Source organism: Bos indicus, chromosome 23, assembly GCF_029378745.1.
Source record: "Bos indicus isolate NIAB-ARS_2022 breed Sahiwal x Tharparkar chromosome 23, NIAB-ARS_B.indTharparkar_mat_pri_1.0, whole genome shotgun sequence".
NCBI classification, from domain to species: Eukaryota; Metazoa; Chordata; class Mammalia; order Artiodactyla; family Bovidae; genus Bos; species Bos indicus.
The window spans coordinates 51,248,900-51,270,692 of record NC_091782.1 but is presented as its reverse complement, the minus strand read 5'-3'; the positions used below and the strand labels follow the sequence as shown (position 1 = coordinate 51,270,692).

Here is a 21,793-nt window from a genome sequence, read left to right as displayed (position 1 = left end):
CCAACAAGGAACTCAGCCCCAAGAACTCTGCTAGCAAGTCACAGAGCTAGGATTTTCACTAAAGCCGACTCCAGGGAGCTCCTAGTATTGAACTGGTAAAATCTTGTTTCCTAGACGAAGCACCGCTCTGGATTCAATGAGATGAAATGGACAGTTTCTGACTTCAAGCTGTTTTCAATCTGGAAAAGGAGACAGATTTATCAAGAGATGGCTTCCCCCATGTCTCAGTGATAAAGAATCCACCTGCAGTGCAGAAGACACGGTTCCACCCCTGGGTTGGGGAGATCCCCTGGAGAAGGAAATGGCAACCCACTCCAGTATTCTTGCCTGGGAAATCCCATGGACAGAGGAGACTGGCGGGCTACAGTCCATGGAGTCGCAAAAGAGTCGGACATGACTGAGCTACTAAACAACAAAATTATAAGTAATATGAAGTGCAGTGAAGGGCTGCACACAGGTGAATGTAGAGTTTTGCTAATACTGACCAGTGTAGGCAGGGATCAAAATTTTCATCTTTTTTTAATCCTATTTTGCTAGTTAATTCTCGGAATCCTTCCACGTCTCTCCAGAATTGTATCAGGACTTGAGCCTGTGATTACTTGCTAATCTCCGGGACTTGGAATAGTTCCTAGATCCGGTTTCTTTGTCATTACCATAAATGTTGTCTGGTAGAGACTCAGTGCAGGATTATGCGGTGTTTCCTCATTCTCTTCCCAGATAAATCCAGCTTCGAGAATCCCATCAGCTTCATTATGTTGTAGTGAAATTAGTGGATCTCATTTTTCTTCCCACTGTTTCCCTGTGCATTTTTTTCCATCTCGCCTCCCCAAAAAAAGCACATAAATATTTTTCTTCTGCAGGAAGGAGGATATTTATCCTAGAAGAAAGTCATAGAAAATCACAGGCGCTGGGGGAGATGACCAGCCACAGGACCATTTGTTTGTGCCCTGTAGTCATTGTTGACAGTTGGACGTGGAGAGATGCAGCGAGCAGGATGGACCCGTTTGCCATGGGAGCCGTCCTGGTGCATTTATGTAAAGCCTTCATCGCAGTGAGCATCTTGTCCATGCTGACTGGTGCTCCTGCTGTCCCGACCTCCACAGCCACTGGGCGAGGCGGCCACGGTCCCCTCGTGACTCCTGGCCCTTCCTGCCCGGTTTCCACCTCCACCTTGCTTTGCCCGTCTTGGATGTGAGGATGTTTCACAGACCCTCGGTCTGTTGAGTCCTGTTGGATTGTGACCCTGTGTCTGTCCCGGGGCCTCTGTCGTCAGAGGCTTGTGGATTTATGACTGCTTTTTATCTTTGTGAAAGCAAAATAAAGGGCAGCCACCACACATTTCTTCCTTATTTAACGCACTTTTAAAACAGTAAGAATGAGGTCCTCAGGTCTTCTGGTAAAGATTGGACAGTTACGTTGTGTGACCTTTATATGCACACACGTTCAACATCCTTGTTACAACTTTCTGGCCATTAACCCAGCGAAGCTGTCCAACAGCTTCCTGTTTGTCGACACCACCAGGTGCATGCATGCTCAGTCGAGTCGGACTGTTGTGACCACGTGGACTGCAGCCCGCCAGGCTCCTCTGTCCTTGGAATTTTCCAGGGAAGAATACCGGAGTGGGCTGTCATTTCCTCCTCCAGGGGCTGTCTTCCCGACCCAGGGACCAAACTTGCGTCTTTTGAATCTCTTGCATTGCAGGCAGATTCTTTACCACTAGAACCACTGGGGAATCCAAATTAAGGAGGGCCCAGTCCTACCAGGACTGAACGACTTCACATTCACTTTTCACTTTCATGCATTGAAGAAGGAAATGGCAACCCACTCCAGTATTCTTGCCTGGAGAATCCCAGGGACAGAAGAGCCTAGTGGGCTGCCGTCTTTGGGGTCGCACAGAGTTGGACACGACTGAAGCGATTTAGTAGCAGCATCAACAGCAGTCTTACCTTAAGCATGGATTGTAGCCCACCAGGGCAAGAATACTGGAGTGGGTTGCCATTTGCTTCTCTGGGGCCTCTTCCTGCCCCAGGGATCGAACCTGGGTTTCCTGCACCGCAGTCAGACTCTCTACCATCTGAGCCACCTGGGAAGCCATAATGCTCCCCTTGCCTGGACCTGGCTGTGCCTGTTTTCCTACGTCAGTGGCATGGGAGGCGTGGACAGGATGTGGCTATGGGATGTGATTTTCTCTGTTTGAAACAGTGTAGAAATCCAGGTCGCCCAGGCACGTGCACCTGAGTTAACTTACAGTGGCCAAAGGGAAAAGGCTGGACTGCCGACCTCAAGGGGCTCAGCCTGGGATGCGCCTCTCGGAGCAATCATTGGAATACCAGAGCCAGTTCAGGTGGAAATTTCAAGGTTTTTATTAATGTTCTGGGGAGCGAATAAAACCGAAGTAATTTACGTTGCTAAGTTATTAGTCATGAAAGGTAAGCGCGTTGTTGTGTATGTCTAATTTGCCTCATCCTGAATGAAAGGAGAAACAAAACTCCTCACAGTTTCAGTTAGTGGTGAGCTGAACCGAGTAACTGAATAACTCCGTTATTCAGAGGATGAGGGAAGCATTTGGGTTCATCTGTAACTTAAAGTCAGCCTGTATTTAGACTGAGAAATGAGAATTACTTTGTGATTCCATTATCAGACAGCTTTTTTTTTTTTTTTTCAACTGTGCACTTCAGTTGGCGTTTTGTATGTATAATCTTGTGATCTTAAAAATGAAGAATGGTTAACATAAGCATTCATTTATATCGTGGATAGCTTAATTATTCCTTCCATCACTTGGCTGAGTAATGAATCAAATGTTTTCTTTCCATTTGAGGGAAGAATTTATTTTCTCAAGGGCCTCCCTGTGAGATTTATAAATTACAATCAGAGACTGTAATTCATGACCAAGGATAGTGGATTATAAATAGATGACCCTTGTAGAGTCCGTTCAGCAGAGTGTGAACTCTTGTTTAATCAGTGGGTGAAGAGCAAGTAGCTATGGTATATTTATCTGTATTCATTTTTAAAATTATGAAATCTAAACATACAAACATTTATTTTTCTGATTTGACTTTTTAATAACATAGAACTGTGTACCCTCCACCCAGCAAATATGCTGCGATTTACCACAGATCCCTGTAAAGAAGAAAAGCATTCGAAATGTATTTGACACACCCATGCCTCCCTGATGGACCCCTCTTCCTGCTTTCTTCCCCAGAGGTGACCTCTGCCTTTGGTTTGATGTTTGCCATCCTCAGGTTATTATTGCAGTTTGCATATATATATATATATATATATATATATATATATATGTATAAAGTTTGTAGGATTGCTTCAAAATGACACTGGACAGCCACAGTAGCTAAAAAATAGAAATTCACCACCTGGAACTAATGCAACATTGTAAATCAGTTATTGTTCTATAGAAAATTTAAAAATTAAATTTTAAATAAAGAAGTAGAAATTCAGGGAGATTTAATGAGGAATTTGATGAGCATATTCTACAATGTGTATTGCAATGCAGAGAATCCAAAACAGCCAAATAACTAAGCTGAAGGACTTGCTTCTCTGATGTCAAGTCTTTTTTACAGTAATTGTAAGAGTGTGGACCCAAGCCAAGGCAGACACAGAGGCCTGTGAAAGGCAGTCGGGAGCCCAGAAACACAGCTTTGTATTATTTCTGGCCTCCTGACATGGCCTGCACTATAGAACCCACAGGAGGAGGCGACGTCTGTGCAAACCAAGCACGGATAATTGAGAATCCATATGGGAAAAAAAATGAAATTCGACCCCAGACTCCTAATTATTCAAAAATGAATTGCAGGGGTTTGCAGATCTAAGTGGAAAAGGCAATTTATCAGCTACTGACTTTGAAAAAGTCACTTTGCCCTGAATGATCCTTTGATTCTTATTGGAGTAGACTGAACTGGGGAGATTGAACCAAATGAACTGTGATGATGTAAAATTAAAGCCTAATTAAATGTCTGATCTTGAAAGTTTGTGAATAAGTATTTATTTAAAGTGATTGCTGTAGGTTTTTTTTGTAAAGCTTTTTTTTTTTTTTAAATCAAATTAGGGATATTTCCTTCTATTTCTAGTTTGCTAAGAGTTTTTATCATAAATGACTTAAAATTTACAAACACTTTAGTATATTTTGAGGGCTTCCCCGGGGACTCAGATGGTAAAGAACCTGCCTGCCAATGCAGGAGATCCCATGGTTCAATCCCATGGTTGGGAAGATCCCCTGGAGAAGGGAATGGCAACCCACTCCAGTATTCTTGCCTGGAAAATCCCATGGACAGAGGAGCCTGGCCGGCTGCAGTCCAGGTGATCACAAAAGAGTCAGACACGACTGAGCGAATAACAACAACCCCCTACCTCACAGGCCTTGGAACCCACTTCATTTCCTTTCTCTTTGAATTGATCACTGTAGGGAGTTCATCTGTGTGCATCTTTTTGTGACGTGTTTTGCTTATTCCTTCATCTGTGGTTGGACACTTGAGTTGCCCCCTACCCTTTGACTGTTGTGAAACAATCCCACTATAAACATAGGGATATAGTTATCTCTTCAAGACCCCACTTTCAGTTCTCTTGGGAACTCTTCCCCAGACGTGGGATTGCTGGATCATAGACTAATTCTCTTTTTAGGTCTTTTGATGAACTGTCACACTGCTTCCCACCACGGCTGCACCATGTTACATTGCCACCGACAGAGCACAGTTCCAATTTCCCTTGTTTGCCAAAAATTATTATCTTCTGTCTTTTTTAATATAGTAGCCATCCCAGTAAGCGTGAAGTTATATCTCATTGTGTTTTGATGCGTTTCCTTAATGATCTGTGATGTTCAGCATCTTTCCACGTACCTGTTGACCATTTCTTTTGCCTTAAGCCAGTCTCCCAAGGGCTGCTGGTCACTCAGTTCCGGCCTTGGTGACGAAAGAGCTGCCGGCAATTCTCGAGGTCCGGCCACAGTCTGCTATGGGTGACTGTGATGGTTCAGTTCAGTTCAGTCGCTAAGTCGTGTCAGACTCTTTGCGACCCCATGAATCACAGCACGCCAGGCCTCCCTGTCCTTGACTTCCCTGGTGGCTCAGAGGTTAAAGCATTTGCCTCCAGTGCGGGAGACCCAGGTTCAATCCCTGGGTCAGGAAGATCCCCTGGAGAAGGAAATGGCAACCCACTCCAGTATTCTTGCCTGGAGAATCCAATGGACGGAGGAGCCTGGTAGGCTACAGTCCAGGAGGTTGCAAAGAGTCGGACATGACTGAGCGACTTAACTTTCAGGCCTCCCTGTCCATCACCATCTCCCGGAGTTCACTCAAACTCATGTCCATCGAATCGGTGATGCCATCCAGCCATCACATCCTCTGTAGTCGCCTTCTCCTCCTGCCCGTAATCCTTCCCAGGATCAGAGTCTTTTCTAGTGAGTCAACTCTTTGCATGAGGTGGCCAAAGTATTGGAGTTTCAGCTTCAACATCAGTCCTTCCAATGAACACCCGGGACTGATCTCCTTTAGAATGGACTGGTTGGATCTCCTTGCAGTCCAAGGGACTCTCAAGAGTCTTCTCCAACACCACACTTCAAAAGCATCAATTCTTCGGCACTCAGCTTTCTTAGTCCAACTCTCACATCTATACATGACCACCAGAAAAACCATGGCCTTGACTAGACGGACATTTGTTGGCAAAGTAACATCTCTGCTTTTGAATATGCTATCTAGGTTGGTCATAACTTTCCTTCCAAGGAGTAAGTGTCTTTTAATTTCATGGCTGCAGTCACCATCTGCAGTGATTTTGGAGCTCAAAAAAGTAAAGTCTGACACTGTTTCCACTGTTTTCCCATCTATTTCCCATGAGTGATGGGACCAGATGCCATGATCTTCGTTTTCTGAATGTTGAGCTTTAAGCCAACTTTTTCACTCTCCTCTTTTACTTTCATCAAGAGGCTTTTGAGTTCCTCTTCATTTTCTGCCATAAGGGTGGTGTCATCTGCATATCTGAGGTTATTGATATTTCTCCTGGCAATCTTGATTCCAGCTTGTGCTTCTTCCAGCCCAGCATTTCTCATGATATACTCTGCATAGAAGTTAAATAAGCAGGGTGACAATATACAGCCTTGACATACTCCTTTTCCTATTTGGAACCAGTCTGTTGTTCCATGTCCAGTTCTAAATGTTGCTTCCTGACCTGCATATAGGTTTCTCAAGAGGCAGGTCAGGTGGTCTGGTATTCCCATCTCTTTTAGAATTTTCCACAGTTTATTGTGATCCACACAGTCAAAGGCTTTGGCATAGTCAATAAAGCAGAAATAGATGTTTTTTGGAACTCTCTTGCTTTTTTGATGATCCAGCAGACGTTGGCAATTTGATCTCTGGTTCCTCTGCCTTTTCTAAAACCAGCTTGAACATCTGGAAGTTCACAGTTCACGTATTGCTGAAGCCTGGCTTGGAGAATTTTAAGCATTACTTTACTAGCGTGTGAGATGAGTGCAATTGTGCGGTAGTTTGAGCATTCTTTGGCATTGCCTTTCTTTGGGATTGGAATGAAAACTGACCTTTTCCAGTCCTGTGGCCACTGCTGAGTTTTCCAAATTTGCTGGCATATTTCACAGCATCATCTTTCAGGATTTGAAATAGCTCCACTGGAATTCCATCACCTCCACTAGCTTTATTCATAGTGATGCTTCCTAAGGCCCACTTGACTTCCCATTCCAGGATGTCTGGCTCTAGGTGAGTGATCACACCATCGTGATTATCTTGGTCGTGAAGACCAGTTTTGTACAGTTCTGTGTATTCTTGCCATCTGTTCTTAATATCTTCTGCTTCTGTTAAGTCCATACCATTTCTGTCCTTTATCGAGCCCATCTTTGCCCAACATTTGTTGAGTCCATCGAGCCCAACATTTTGAAATGTTCCCTTGGTATCTCTAATTTTCTTGAAGAGATCACTGTGATGGTTAGATTTCTGTATCTCCTCTGCCCACCCCTGACAGCACGGCTCCTCCTGGCATTTGTTTGGACTTAATTTTGCCCCGGGGGGTAGGGGTTGGGGGAGTGTCTGTTGTCGAAGAGATTATGACGGCTCCTGGGCCCTTGTCCCTCGGAGAAGTCCCGCCAGGTGGTTGAAATCCCCTGAAACCGAGTCTGGATTCTGAGATCCCGAGGAGCCACGAGAAGATGGTAGCAGGGCTTTGCAGAAGGGGACCCAGCCCCTGTCTATGCAGACCCTTTCCTCTTGAAATGACTTCTTGGTGGCGGAGCCTCAGGGGCAGGTTCCCCCACACCGTCCCGAGTGGCTGCCCCTGCCTCTGGTGTGAGGGCAGCGGTTCTCCCCTGGGCGCCTGCCCCGCTCCCGTCACCGTGGCCGCCCCTCCTGCTCTCCCCAGGTGTGAGGGCGGCGGTTCGCCCCCGGCGCCCGCCCCGCTCCGTCCCCCGGGCACTCGGCGGCCCTGTCTTGGCCGCGGCCGGCCGTGGAGGAGCCTCGCTTGGCTTCTGAGCCGCCGTGCTGGCGTCGGCCCTTCCCTCCGCCTCGCTGTCCCCGCCTCTCTGCGGTCTCTTCCTTTGTGACGTTTTCTCTGTGCGTGTCCCTCTTTTCACACGCGGTTTTCATCCGAGGTAGGTCGTCCGGGAAGCGAGGAGGAAGCGGCGCCTCGCGGGCTGCCTGCGGCCGCAGTGGGCAGCATCTGCCTGCTGGGGGCTGAGACCGCGGATGGAGCGCGGGAAACGGGCAGGATTTGCCCAGCACGAGGACGTTATCAGCGCTGCGTTGAGAGGCCCCTGCGCCTCCGCGCTAGGCACAGTGCCTGACACCGGGGATGCAGCGTGGGCCCCGTCCTGGGGCAGCGCGGGCGCTGGGGGCACGTGAACAGTGAGGGGCTCCGAGGAACGTGGGCCCGGCCTCTGACCAGGGGGGCGTCAGGAGGCACGACCCCGCTGTCGTCTGTGGCTCTGCTCCGTGTGTCCGGTGTGTGTGTGTGGGGGGGGGGGGCGCTCTGAGATCGAGCGGTGTGTGGACGAGGGCAGGCTGAGTTTTCTCTGGAAGGCAGCTAACAGTACATAAACCATCATCATCGTATTTCCACTTTACATGATCGTCGTTCTGAAGCATGAAGGAGGGGTGGGAGCCAGGAGGCCAGGGGTCCACTCCAGCCCTCGCTCAGGCTGGGGGGAAGTGGGAGGGGGCAGCAGTGGAGAAACTAGAAGGTCACGTTCGGGCTCGACACGTTTTAGGAGCCAGAACTGAAGGGCTTTGGGGTGACCACGTGGGGTGCCTGTGTGGGTTTTCATCTGAATTGAGATTCACGCCCCTTGAGAGTTGAGGGGCTCTGTTAACTGTCCTTATAGCTACACAAGCAGACTTCTGCTGACCTGGGCACACGGGGTGTTCACACACTTTAGGTAAAGATACAGGAGAAAGAGAGTGATCCCCAGGTGTCTGGCCTTTAGAGCTCAGTGGATGGAACACTGGAGAAAAAAACCAGAACTGGAGAATTTACCTGAGTGGAAACATTTGAACTCAGGATTCACTAATGTCCCCTTTCAAGCTCTGCTTTTTTGTTGGCGTCGTCTTTACCATTGTTTTGTTTAATTGGCACAGACAGGTCCTCGGGGATGGTAGCAGGTATGGCTGTATCCAGGTGACCGCTCAGGCTGAGGCAGGAAGGAGGAGAAGTTGGGAGCCGGTGTTTACTGGGGAGGGTGAATCGGGGCTGAGTTCTCAGAGGGTGGATGGTCCAGGGCAGGGTGAGGTGGGGCGGGCATGTCGTCACCAGCAAATGTGGCTGGTGAGCGAGTCCAGCGCTGGTGCGGGGGAATAAGATGAAGCTTCCTCCTGGCCAGAGGACCACACTAACAAGGAGGCGGGATGAAGAGGGCCCACAGGGCCAGACAGCCATCCTCCTTCAGTGTCTGCTCAGCTGGGGCACTGCTGACGTCACTCTGAAGATACTTCAGGCTCTTGGACCTTGCTTGAGAACAGTTTCATATAAACGTGGGTCATCACCGAAAGCTAATGTTACATCATTACAAAAATGGGGAAGGGGCAGGAAATCACAGTTGTTGGAAGGTTTTGGAGATCTCTTCTGGAACATTTCTGTATCCTAAGGAGAAAAAAATGTGTTTTTTTCCCTGACCACGACTGAAAAATGGGAAAAAAAAAAAATTAAACTCAAATATTCTAGTAAATGCTATCCACATTTGAATATTTGGAAGATCTTCCTAAAGTGTTTATCTTGTTGGAAGTGTGAGGACATGAGAAGAGAGGTGGTCCTGAAGGTTGTCTTGCACCATCTGTTTAAATCTTCAGCAATCCTGAGTGTTACGGTGTGCCCCCTGCCTCCCAGGGGAGCGTTAACAGCCCCTGCGTCTCCTTTTTTCACTCCTGTGGACTCCAGTTTGCATCTTTAGCATTGTATTACCATAGCTTCTTCATCTTCCAGAGGTAATTCAGTTACCCGCTTTCCCAGATACTGCAGGTTTATAATTTTATAGGATTTTTCCTTTTCACCCAGTTTTCCAATTATCACCTTGTTAGCTGCACACCTGCTTCACAGAAAATTGCACTGTGCCATTTAACCTTTTGAAAGAAAAAAAAAGAGAATGGAAAAACACACCTCATTACTCGGTTGGTTCACCCTCGAAAAAAGCCACATCTTTGGGTGTGGAGCTTCAACGAGACTGCAGAAGAGAGCACCTGAGTATTTAATAGAGTCTAGAACGGGAGCGAGAAAGGTGACCGACAGGCTCCTGGCACCAGGCTGGGCATCCGCAGCAGCCCTGCCACTGTGCATGCCCAGCTCCGCGCCAGAGAGTGCACGCACTGCATCTGTTAAAGGCAGAAACACACCCATTAGTGTGTAGATTGAACTCGGGCACCCAGCAAATGAGGTGGAGCCTCGAACGTGATTTCTTGACTAATTAGTTGATTGTGATCAGAGGGGGGGCCGTAGGAATGGGTGGCCCCCTGCGTGGTGGGCCTGCAGCCATCGAGACACAGGCCGGTTTCCTTTTGGTCTGACTTCATTCATGCCTTGATCGCGACATACGGGCGTGATACCTGCATTTCAAAAATGACTTACATGCTTGTGTGTGCTCGGTCACTCAGTCGTTTACATGCTTGTGTGTGCTCGGTCACTCAGTCGTATCTGACTCTTTGTGACCACAGGGACTGTGGCCCTCTGTTCATGGGATTCTCCAGGCAAGAATACTGGAGTGGGTTGCCATGCCCTCCTCCAGGGAATCTTCCCCACCCAGAGATCAAACCCGTGTCTCCTGCATTGGCAGGCAAGTTCTTTACCACTGAGCCACCTAGGAATCACAATCTATAGGCTTACCTACCTATTAAATAATAATAGATAATTTACTGGAAAAGATTGCCCGATCCTGTAGAGAAGGAGGGGTCGTGAGGCGCGTGGAGAACCATGGTCTGTCACAGCACAGACGATGGTTGGGAAGCTCCGGGGAGGCTGGCTGGTGGCTCCGGCTCAGGGGGCTCCAAGCCAGGGCCTCCCACTTCCCCCCCCGTCTCAGGTCTAGCCTGCTGTCCCCGCCTACACCGGTCCTTCTTGCTCCGGGAAGCCCAGCCTGCCCCTGTACTCTCACCATCACCCCCATTCCCGACCCTCTCATTTCTGCACCCTGCACGGCCAGGCCGATCCCGCATGAACCCCAGACTCGCCTCTTTGCTGACAGAACACAGTTCCATGTTGAGCGTGCCTCTAAGTATCAGGCCTGGGTGGCCCACCTCACATGCGTGGGCTCTCTTCGGGATCCTGGGTTGTCCCACAGCCTCCCCCCACCACTCCTTTGACAAATAGTCCTGCTTTATCCCTGGAAAAGGCTGAGGCCGTCTAGCACGAGTCCCCTACCGCTCATTGCCACCTCTGAGTCTTCTCAGCATTAGGGGACTGTGTTGTCGTGAATATCAATCAGTTTAAATACCTGTCATGGCCTTAGCACAGTGCCCAACATACCTTATTGTTCAGCAGGTCCCAGCTATTGTATCAGTAACTGTGAGTGGATTAAATAGCAAACAAGCATGTTAAGTGCTGTATATAAACCCTTCTTTTCCTACCATATTTGTTGTTTAACGGACTTCCCTGGTGGCTCAGATGGTAAAGCGTCTGCCTATAATGCGGAAGACCCGGGTTCAATCCCTGGGTCAGGAAGATCCTCTGGAGAAGGAAATGGCAACCCACTCCAGTACTCTTGCCTGGAAAATCCCCTGGACGGAGGAGCGTGGTAGGCTACATACAGTTCATGGGGTCACAGAGTCGGACACGACTGAGTGATGTCACTCACTTGTTGTTATTTAATCACTAAGTCGTGTCCAGCTCTTTTGTGACCTCATAGACTATAGCCCACCAGGCTCCTCTATCCCTGGAGTTCTCCAGGCAAGAGTACCGAAGTGGGTTGCTGTTTCCTCCTCTCTGGGATCTTCCCGACCCAGGGATAGAACCTCTGTTCTATCCTGTGTTTCTAGCCTCTATCTACTTCAAGTTAAATGTACCAAAATTTTTTGTGGATAACTCTTACATTTTAGCCCAATGACTCTGCCCACAAAAAGGAAAAACAATGCAGTTTTAATGCCACATCTCTCTGGGTTTGGCAGAAGGAAGTTGTTGTTTTTCCCCCAAGCCAGTGTTTTTTTCTTTTACCCATTCAAACATCCTCTCCATCCTGTGTGGAGGATCTGATTGTCTGTGAACAGCACTGTGTTGGGGCAGTATCGATTTCTCCATGGTTATTTCTTTTCTGGAAACATGTAAGTAATCACCATGGCAACACGATCACTCACAGATGACACAAATACACCTCCACATCTATTAAATAAAATAGCATTTAAAAAATAGTGCCTTCCCATTGAGGATCCAGTCCTCACTCTAGCCTCCCTATCTTTCTTTTGCGTTCTTTTTTTTTTTTTCTGCCCTTGATTTCATCTGCCTTTTTTTTTTTTTTTTTTTTTACTGTAACTGAATACCCACAGGTGAAAAAGGGTAGAGTTAATTTGAAGAAACTGAGGCTTCACGGTGTTTGCACCACATTGGCCCAGTCCCCAGGAAGGCCACCGCCAGACACCGGGCAGCCCTGTGCCGCTGCCTTGGCCTGCCTAAAGCCCAGATACCCGAACGGCCAGCAGCACTGTCCGCCGGGTGGCGCTGCAGTCAGATACTCGTTCTTTCTAAACCTCAGTTTCCTCATCTGTGAAATGGGCATGATATCCCTCTGGCTTGCATGACAGGAGTGACTGAGACCTTGCCTGAGAAATCCCTATGTGCACAGGGCTGGTGCTGGACAGGCTCTCGGGGTATAAGTTGACTCTGTGCTTCTAGAGCCCATCAGTCAGGCTGCGATGGTTCAGGAAGCCGTCCTCGGGAAGGGGACCTCACCTTTTGGGTCCAGGCAGCCCTCTCGCTTCCAAATGGAGGGCTGGTGGCTGGTGTCTTTCTGTTAAGATTCATAGGTATATGGAGTATCTGTCAAGATGTGCAAACAGCAGAGAACAGCTTGCCAAAACCCACTTTTGATTAGTACGCAGGACACACAGAACCGTCGGGGAAGTTTTGTTCTCACGGGTTCCAGGGGGTTATCCCTCTGTGGGCATAAAACTGTCGGGTACTTGGAATCACAGCCACTTGGCAGAGTGGCTGGAACCCAGGCAAGGTCAGGTGTTTGCAGCCTTCACGTGCTGCTCCGTTCAGAAAGACGGGGAAGAGGGGCCATCGTCCTGACTGGACCTGCGGTATTCACATTCGCCGTCCATTTACTGAGCGTCTGGTTCGTGGCCAGCACGGGGGTGGCTCCTGCCTCGGGATCGAGGGGCGAGAAATGCTTCCCGAACTTGCACATGGTCTCTTGACTAGGAACACAGAAGAAGTTAAATCGGGAAACACAACAAAACAAAAATGGAGAAGGGAGGGGAGACCATAGTGAGCAGAAAAGTGGAAAATCTTTCTACGGGCTGTATTTTGCTTTTTATTAAAAAAAAAAAAAAAAAGAAAAAATAACATAGTCATGTGTCTCTCCTGCTGGCGTTGCCGCTGGAGTAGGACCCAGCCTGTGGTTGATCTGCGTCCCCGGGGTGCCGTGCAGGCGTCCTGCAGGCGGTCCAGCTCCCAGCTCCATGTGCGAGGTGCTGGGCCTGGTTGCTCTGCACTCTGGACCCTCCTTCCGCTGACAGCTGCCCTGTGAAAACTTCGGCTCCATTAACAGCAGTGGATGGGAGGAGGGGGAGAGGAGGAGAGGGCGGGCTTAGGTGTGGTGCTGTGCACGTGGGCTGGGCTCCGGTTTCCCAGGATTGTTACCAGGACCACAGGAAGATGCTCCCATCCAGGTGTGCCCCTGTGAGTCGGCATCAGGACCAGACGTGAGCATCATCACCGCACACGCCGAGCCCCCTTTACGAAGCACCAGTGCACCCCCAGTGCCAACGCCAAGTCCTTGTCATAAACGCGTTCTTGTCGTTCAGGCCATATGTGATGTCCAACTCTGCGACCCTGCTGCCCTGTCCTTCCCTATCTCTTGGAGTTTGCTCAGGCTCATGTCCATTGAGTCAGTGATGCCATCCAAGCACCTCATCCTCTGGCGCCCCTTTCTCCTCCTGCCTTCAATCTTTCCCAGCACCAGGGTCTTTTCCAATGAGTCATTTCTTCGCATCAGGTGGCCAGAGTATTGGAGCTTCAGCTTCAGCATCAGTCCTTCCAATGAATATTCAGGGTGGATTTTCTTTAGGATGGACTTCTTTGATCTCCTTGCAGTCTAAGGGACTCTCAAGAGTCTTCTCCAACACCACAGTTCAAAAGCATTCCCTTGCAGTTCTTCTGTGCTCAGCCTTCTTTATGGTCCAACTCTCACATCCATACATGACTATAGGAAAAACCATAGCTTTGACTAGATGGACCTTTGTTGGCAAAGTGATGTCTCTGCTTTTTAATATTTTTTAATAATACTTTTTAATAATGTTCTATAACATTTATGATAACATCATAAAGGAAGTACTGAGAATATCCCCATTTTATAGATGGAGAATTTAGGCATTTGTCCTAAGCTATCCGGCGCTCAGGTTGAAGCTTATGAAGTGGCTTTGGCCGGGGAAGGTGGTTAGAAAAGGCAGCGATAGCCATTCCCTGCGTTCGGTCTGCCCGCCTGTGGCAGGGTGTTGCTAGAGATGGTCCTGGCTCGTGTGTGTGGCTGATGTACGAGGCGAGCTTTTACCCAGGCTCCATCCATGAAAAAGTACGACTTTACCAAAGTTAAAGAAAATTTCTTTGGACAATCTTTTACCAAAATAGGATGGTCCTTTGTGCTAAAATGCGAGGCATGAAATGGCAAAGTCCTGAAGTCATTGTCGACACAGGACACCCAGCCTTACAGGCTCCGTGATGCAACGTGCTAGTTCATTTTTGAAAGCTCTCTTTTTCAAGGCAGGGTAACCAGTGAAGACGTGAGAGGCGTGTGACAGGTGGGCTCAGCAAGGCCTCCCAGGCTTTAGATGTGTGCCACAGAGTCAAGGGCTTTCCAGCCCTCCTGGGTTCATGACTGGATGCTCTAAACATGCATCTCATCCGTGAAGGAGTGTTCCCCGTGCCTGGTACCCAATCCCCAGGCTTGAAGGAGTGTTTGTGCGTGAATGCTCAGTCGTGACTGACTCTTAGCAACTTCTTGGACGGTAGCCTGCCAGCCTTCTCTGTCCATAAGGTTTTCCAGGCAACAATATGGAGTGGTTTTCCATTTTCTTCTCCAGGAAATCTTCCCGACCCAGGGATGGAACCCACATCTCCTGCATTGGCAGACAGATTCTTTACCACTATATCATCCGGGAAGCCCAGGCTTGAAAAAGAGCCATTGTGAAAATGAAATGGTTCCGCGTCCCAAATGTATTACTGTTCTTTCTCAGTAATTAAAATCTGTAAAAGGAATGGAGTCAGAATAAGCAATGTTGTGTTCCCAGGGAAGTCTCGGATCTCGCGAGAGTCCGTTTGGGCCACAGTATGTATCCGGTGCCCATGGTGGGTGCTGCTGCGGGGGAAGCATGAGGTGGGCTTTGCAGAAGGAACCTCCATGCTCCAGGTGCCTCAGTTTCCCCACTTACAACGTGAAGTCAGCTCTGCTTCCAAAGGATTTCATTTGCATGACAACTTTACACTCTCCCTCCAAAATGTGGAAGCCATGTTAAATTATTAATAAATCAGATTGTTCAGTAACAAAATCCAGCTCCCTGTCTCCTGTGTTTACAAGTAGACTGTTTGTTTAACAGAGCCTTCTGTCATGCTTCCAGGCCCTGCTAAGTACTTTACAGAAAACCTCTTCCACAGATACTACTAATTAACCCCATTTTACAGATAAAGAAACCAAGGCCCAGAAAGGACACGTAACTGGCCCAGGCCTCTGGCTCCGGAGCCGGGCTGAGCGAGCCTGATCCCTGCTGCCAGGGAGGGCGCGAGCTGACCCCGCAGTCTGTCCCGGCCTTCGCCACAGCAGGCGGCTGTTTCCACTGGGGCACCTCTGTTGGATGGGTTCTCTTTTGTGTCCCTAAATGTGAGGGCTTTTGAGGAAATTAATGCTTCTGCCTCAGTTAAATCGTTTTTCATCCAGTTTGTGATGGAGTTCAAAAGCAGGAAGACGGCTTTTCCCAGGAGACATCGCTCTCTCTGCTTTGGAGCAGCTCCGGCTTGGCCCTGCCCCTTTGCCGCACCCCCACCCCTGCCTGGAGTGTGCAGATGAGGGTCCCAGTGAGCAGGGGAGGGACGGGGCTCCGCTTGCCCTCACTTCAGCATCCTCCTCTCAGCCCTTCCTCTTGCTGTCCCGAGCCCAGTCAGCCAAGCCGTAAGGCACAAACAGCAGGCTTCACCAGACTCTGGCAGAGTTGGCACCGCCCCGCCCCCATCAGCACCATCAAAACAAACATGCGGCCATTCATTTTCCAGCTGCATCTTCAAGTGCTTATTCCTCCCTGCGTAGGAATGTCATATATTTTAAGAGAGATATGCAAGGCCTTTTTGCAATTTCTTCTTCCTCCCTGGTGTGTGTGCATAGTGTGTGTGTGTGTGTGTGTGTGTGTGTTGAGTGTGTCCTGTGGAACAAGGCTGTCTAAGGGTCTGCCTTGGCACATTGCCTTGGTGACTATTTTGTCAGCATGTTTTTTCTTTAACCTTCCACAAATATGCATCTGCCTCCAAATAGCATTTAATGAAGAGGTGTTTGAAATAAATCTCTGGAAACAAAAGCTACTTTATTCATCATCCGTGCGGCGATCAGCCAGGGAGGCTCCTGTGTAGAGTGCATAATTAGAAGCAGAGGACTGTGTGTGCGTGCCTGCACGCGGGTAGATATCGATGGTGTTAATAAAAACCTGGCTTCCGTTCCTCCTCTGATCAGAATAAGAATTAGGTTACCTGCAAACTAAATGACAAGAGGCAGCTGCAGAAAGAAAAATGCATTATTTTTTATTATTGTAATAGCCCTCTTCCAATATCCTTTCTCCTTCCAAATCACGGTACCTCAGGATCTTTAACGATATCTAGGTATAAAAAGAAAGCAGAGTTTTGTGGGGAAGATATTTCTTTTGTAGAATAAAAATGAAAATCACCTGTGTTATTATTTTTTTAAAGGCTGTTGGTCCTTTTAGGATTGGCTCCTTGATTTGATAAAGCCCTTTTAATCATAATAAGACGCAGCTTCACTGTAGCCACCGTGGTTGAGGAATGGGGTTAATCAAAACATATAGCTCACTGGAGCCGTATGACGTAGTGAGAAGACGAACCTTCAAATGACTGATAAATAAGAAAGCAGGATGCATTTCAAAGAACTATAAAAACTCAAGTTAAAAATTGTACCAGGCGGGCTTAGGGTCCTGTCAGGACCTCAGCATCAGGCAGCACTTGATGTGTTTCTGGGAAAGAGTGGGTTCGTGTTCTGGCACCTGCATAGTAGCTCTTTGACGTCTATCAGTGCGTCTGACCCTCGGTCTTCATTTTCTTCCTCTGTAAAATGGGCATGCAGTGGTTTCTGTCTCACAAAGGTCAAGGTGAGGAGTGTGTGGAACAGGAAGTGTCAGAATACCCCTGCATGTAGGAGTGTTCGGTTGTCTTCCTGCTGTGAGTGGAGGTTGATAGCATTGCAGGTAAATAGAGGCAGAAGAACAGGATATATTTTCATTGAGGAGATTTCAGATGAGTGAGGAGAAGGTGAGACCATAAGCCCGGCAGATTTCTGTAAATGAAATATTTTCCCAAAGTATAGGTTCTCACACATTATTTGGTTTACAAAACCTGTTCAGCCCTTATTTTCAGTTTCCACTCCTGCGGCTCCAGAACCTGTCCTTCGTGCATCACCTTGACCCATACTGTGTTCTGGCAAAAGATTTGGTAACTAAACGCGGGGACGTGGCTTCCGTCACTGGGAGAGTCCCAAAGGCTGTTAGTGTTTTAAAGGTTCTGTGATGTCTTACTGTAAGAAACCTGAACCTAGCGTGTCCCCAACTTACTGGACCATGGAACCCTTTGATTTTCATTTATTTATTTGAGAGTTGAAGTATAGGTATCCATTCATTGTGTGTATAGGTCACGATGGCTATGATCACAGTATTTTTCCTACAGGAATGAATAAAGCTGTTTTTTCAGTTTCACTGAGATGTAATCGACAATATAGGTTTAAGATGTACAGCATAATGCTTTGACTTGTTTATATATATATGTGTGTGTGTGTGTGTGTGTGTATGTGTGTAGTGAACTGGTTGCCACAGTAAGTTTAGTTAATGTCTATCATACAGATACAAAAAAGAAAAAGAAAAATATTTTTCTTCGTGATGAATACTTTCAGGATCTGCTCTCTTAGTAAATTAACTTGGTTTCTTATCACATTAATTTGGCATTATTTCTGATAAGCATGAAGCAGTGAGTAGAATCTGAAGCTGGTGAGGACCTGGGCTCTGAGGAACCCCTTCAGGCCCCCACTGCCCACAAACATTTCCATGAAACCTTAAGAGAGATCTGTATCGTCCACGAGGTCCTGCCTCCCTGCCACCACAAGTTCACGAGCTCTGAAAGCAGTGGGCTGCCCACACACAGGACTTGGTTATTGTGACCTTGAGCTCATCCCTTACGTCTCCGAGCCTCAGGATTTTCATTTCTAAAGGGGGACAATAGTCTTTATCCCATCAGGTTGGTGAAAGTGAAAGTGAAGTCAGTCGTGTCCGACTCTGCGACCCCATGGACTGTAGCCCACCAGGCTCCTCCATTCATGGGATTTTCCAGGCAAGAATACTGGAGCGGGTTGCCATTTCCTTCTCCCAGGGATCTTCCTGACCCAGGGATCGAACCCGGGTCTCCTGCATTGCAGGTAGACGCTTTAACCTCTGAGCCACCAGGGAAGTCAGGTTGTTAAGTGACATATAATGTATGTTTTTAACACGTTCTGTTAAATGAGGCATGATTGTACGTGAACTGCGAGGCAACACATTGATATACATGTGGACCTCTGGCTCTGGAGGTGGGGGCAGAGGGTGGGGGGCAAAGGGCTGACGGGCCTCTTATTCCCCGGCTAAGATGACCGCTGTCTCTGGAAGCACCCTGTGTTTGAAGGTGGCTGAGCTATGCAGGAGCCACAGTGGAATGACACAGGTGTGACCCGTGTTCCTTGTGCTTGAGACTAGAGTGTGGTTCACCGATGCTCTGTGGAGCCCCCACGAGTTCTGAGAGGAGACTCTTGTGAGGCGGTGCCCCCAGGGGCATAGATTCCGTCGGTGAGGGGCTCCAGTCCCAGACACCTGCAGTGAGAACCCCCGGGCCAGAGCACGCGCCCCGCCAGTACAGGGTCACGGCCTGGGCCGTCCTCTGCCAGGGATGTGCAGGACACGCAGGCGGCCAGCGTGCAGTCAGCCCCGTGCCCGCCTCTGAGACGCCTGCCCAGCAGGTCGCCTGCTGATCGAACACCCCCGTCACCTTGCTCCTTCGCCCCCAGCACTAAGCAGGCAGGAACCGTCCCTCTAGACTTTCTCTCAGTTGGTGGAAGAATCGCTTTTGAAAATGGGGGACCAGGAGTTAAAGGAACCCCCCGCCAAGTCACCAAAACTAGTCGGGGACAGAGCCAGGCTGTCCCAGCAGAGCGATGGCCCCTAGGCTTTGTGCGAAGATGCAAGAGGTGACCATGCCTGGTGCGCGGTGGGCCCGGCTCAGTGGTAACCATTATCAGGTTGTTCGTCTGATGAATTTTGTTAAAACTTACAGAACAAAAAGGGATAATTACTCATATGTTACATTCTGTAGTGTTCTGTTGTTTATAAGGACTTTTAATATATATTATCCCATTTGGTCTTCGTAATAATTCGATGGGGTGAGACTGTGCCTGCTGTTGGACAGCAGCATCTGCAGAGGCTGAGGCGGATGGTGCCCCAGCTCACGTGGGAGTCGGGCTGCTCGGAGCAGCTCGGGGGCCCAGCGTGGCGAGGTGTGACTTGCTGGGTGGGTTAGAGGCTGGGGAGCCGCGGGCACCGTGCCCACACCCACCTCTGCCGTCCCTTGCTGCGTGTTACCTGCGCCCCATCCACACTGACTGGGCCACACCGCACAGCCGGCCCCACGGTGAGGACGGGTGCACGAGCCTGGAAAACCTCGTGTCCTGTGCAGTGACGAGCACGGGATGGTTTGGGGAGAAGGGAAGAAATCCCGAAAGTTGCCTTCATGGAGACCCAGTGTATGGAGTATTCTGTTCACTTTTCGGGAGGGAAATTCGTTGTTAACTGAGCTCGGTATGTTTCCTCTCAGAGAGGGCGGCTGCACAACATGAGTAGCCAGAGAGGGCGGCTGCTCAACACTGGCCATCTTCTCCCCTGGCTCCAGCCCAGTGCACCTTCTGCCAGCTTGCACCTGAGTCGGGCACGGGGCGCCTCCATCAGGACCCGCATTCACCGTCCATGTACCCGGAACTAAGGCCTCCGTTACACCTGCCCTGGGCACTGTGCTGTAAACAGTGTTCGACTCGCATGGATTTGTTGCGGAAGAAAATAACGCTTCCCATTTCTCCCTAATGTGGAGAAGTCGAACTCATTGTTTCTGTTACTGAAATAGAATTTAATACTAACAGGTGGAATTTTATTTTAAATAGAGAAGAAACCATTTCCTTTTAAAATGCGGACACACAAACTGTGGCCCTTGTTTTCCTCTTAGCATAATTTCTCTGGGTAAATGACTAAAAATTGAGACCATTTTTTCCTTCATTTTCTTTGTATCTAATATTTGGAAAGTAATGTTTGTGTAGGAAGAATAAGAACACCATAGATCCCCAGGAAGCCCCCCAGTTTTTTTGTATCTTGGGGTCTTCCCACCCAATCCCATCCCCTTCTCCCAGCCCCCCAACCCACCCCCACCCCCCTGCCGGCCCAGAGCAGCTGCCAGGTTTTCTCTGAAAAATTTAGGTCCTCACAGTTAGCTTTTTGTTCCATATCTGTTTCTGTCAAGAGTTAATATTAGGCTGTTTTCTGGAAAAACCAAATCCGTAAATGTTTTCAGAGGTTTTGCCCAAATGAACCTCCCTTGGACGTTTCTATGGTCAAATACAATGGAGAAAAAGCTTCACAGACACAGGGTGGGGGTCTGCCCCGGGCCGGTTCTTTGGCCTTACGGGATCAGGCAGAAATACCAACACCTGCGTGTGTGGGGAGAGGACGGGAGAGGAGGGGCGGAAGGAGGTGCGGTCCAAGGGAGTCCGCCCTGCAAAAGGCCTGAAGTGCGATCTTCACTCCAGGCTTGGACCAGCCGCTGGGAGTCAGACCCACTCCAGTGTTCTTGCCTGGAGAATCCCAGGGACGGGGGAGCCTGGTGGGCTGCCGTCTATGGGGTCGCACAGAGTCAGACACGACTGAAGCGACTTAGCAGCAGCAGCTGCTGGGAGTCAGACGTCTCAAGTGGTGGAGGTCCGTGTCCGTTTTGCCCACTCTCCTCTGAACAGTGGAGAGTAGCTTGAAGGCCAGCTCTGCGTGAGCCAGGTCGAGTCCCAGCTCCCGGCCCTCCCAGCATCCAGCCTTTTAAGATCGGGGACCTGCAGGACGGGCGGTGACGGGAGACGGAGCCGGCGCTGGGAGCAGGCCAGCCAGGCGGTGCTTAGAGCTGTTTCCAGGTTAAGTGTGGGGCGAGGGTTAACACACCTGGTTTCCCATTATGTCTTTTTCTTTTTTTAATCTGTAGCCCCCACTCACTTATCTGAGGTGTATGAAGGGAAATACCCATCCCCCGGTGAACATGGTTACCTGGAAACAGTCGTCATCGTTAAACTCGTTGTGACCTCACTTAAAACACAGTGATGATGTAAGACTGTGAAGATAAGCCGAGAAATTTAGTGGAAGATTTAAATGACCGTGCAAACCTTCTCTGAGAGGGCCAGCTAGCATTCAGAAGTAATGCTGGCATTGGAAAGGCTCAGTCTTTTAACCTGAAAATAGTGGGTTTACGGTCTTCCCTGGTGGCTCAGGGGTAAAGAATCTGCCTGTCAGTGCACGAGACACAGGTTCAATCCTTGATCCGGAGAGATCCCACGGGGCTCGGAGCAGCGAAGCCCGCGCTCCACAGAACGAGAAGCCCCGGCAACGAGAAGTCCACGCGTCAAGACAGAGCAGCCCCTGCTCCCCAAAACCAGAGGGAAAAAAGTGAACATAAGAAATGATGTCTTTGACAAGTTCTGAAGACGAAATAAAGAGACTGAATGGGAGATAGAAGTTTCCCGTTCCAAAGACCCTTCTTTCTTCCCTTGATGCATCTATTTATTCATAGCAATATATTTATTGTCTTCAAAATGATTTTTACTGTCTTCACAGCAATT

The 21,793-nt window shown here is 48.8% G+C and overlaps 1 protein-coding gene and 1 non-coding gene across 6 annotated transcripts in view; both read left to right on the top strand.

Annotated features, from left to right (window-relative positions):
• Positions 1 to 21,793, top strand: part of FARS2 (phenylalanyl-tRNA synthetase 2, mitochondrial) — a 305,489-nt gene that overhangs the window by 167,612 nt on the left and 116,084 nt on the right. The window lies entirely within an intron of this gene.
• TRNAY-AUA (transfer RNA tyrosine (anticodon AUA)) lies at positions 11,077 to 11,149 on the top strand. Its single transcript has one exon. It is a non-coding gene; the product is annotated as a tRNA-Tyr (tRNA).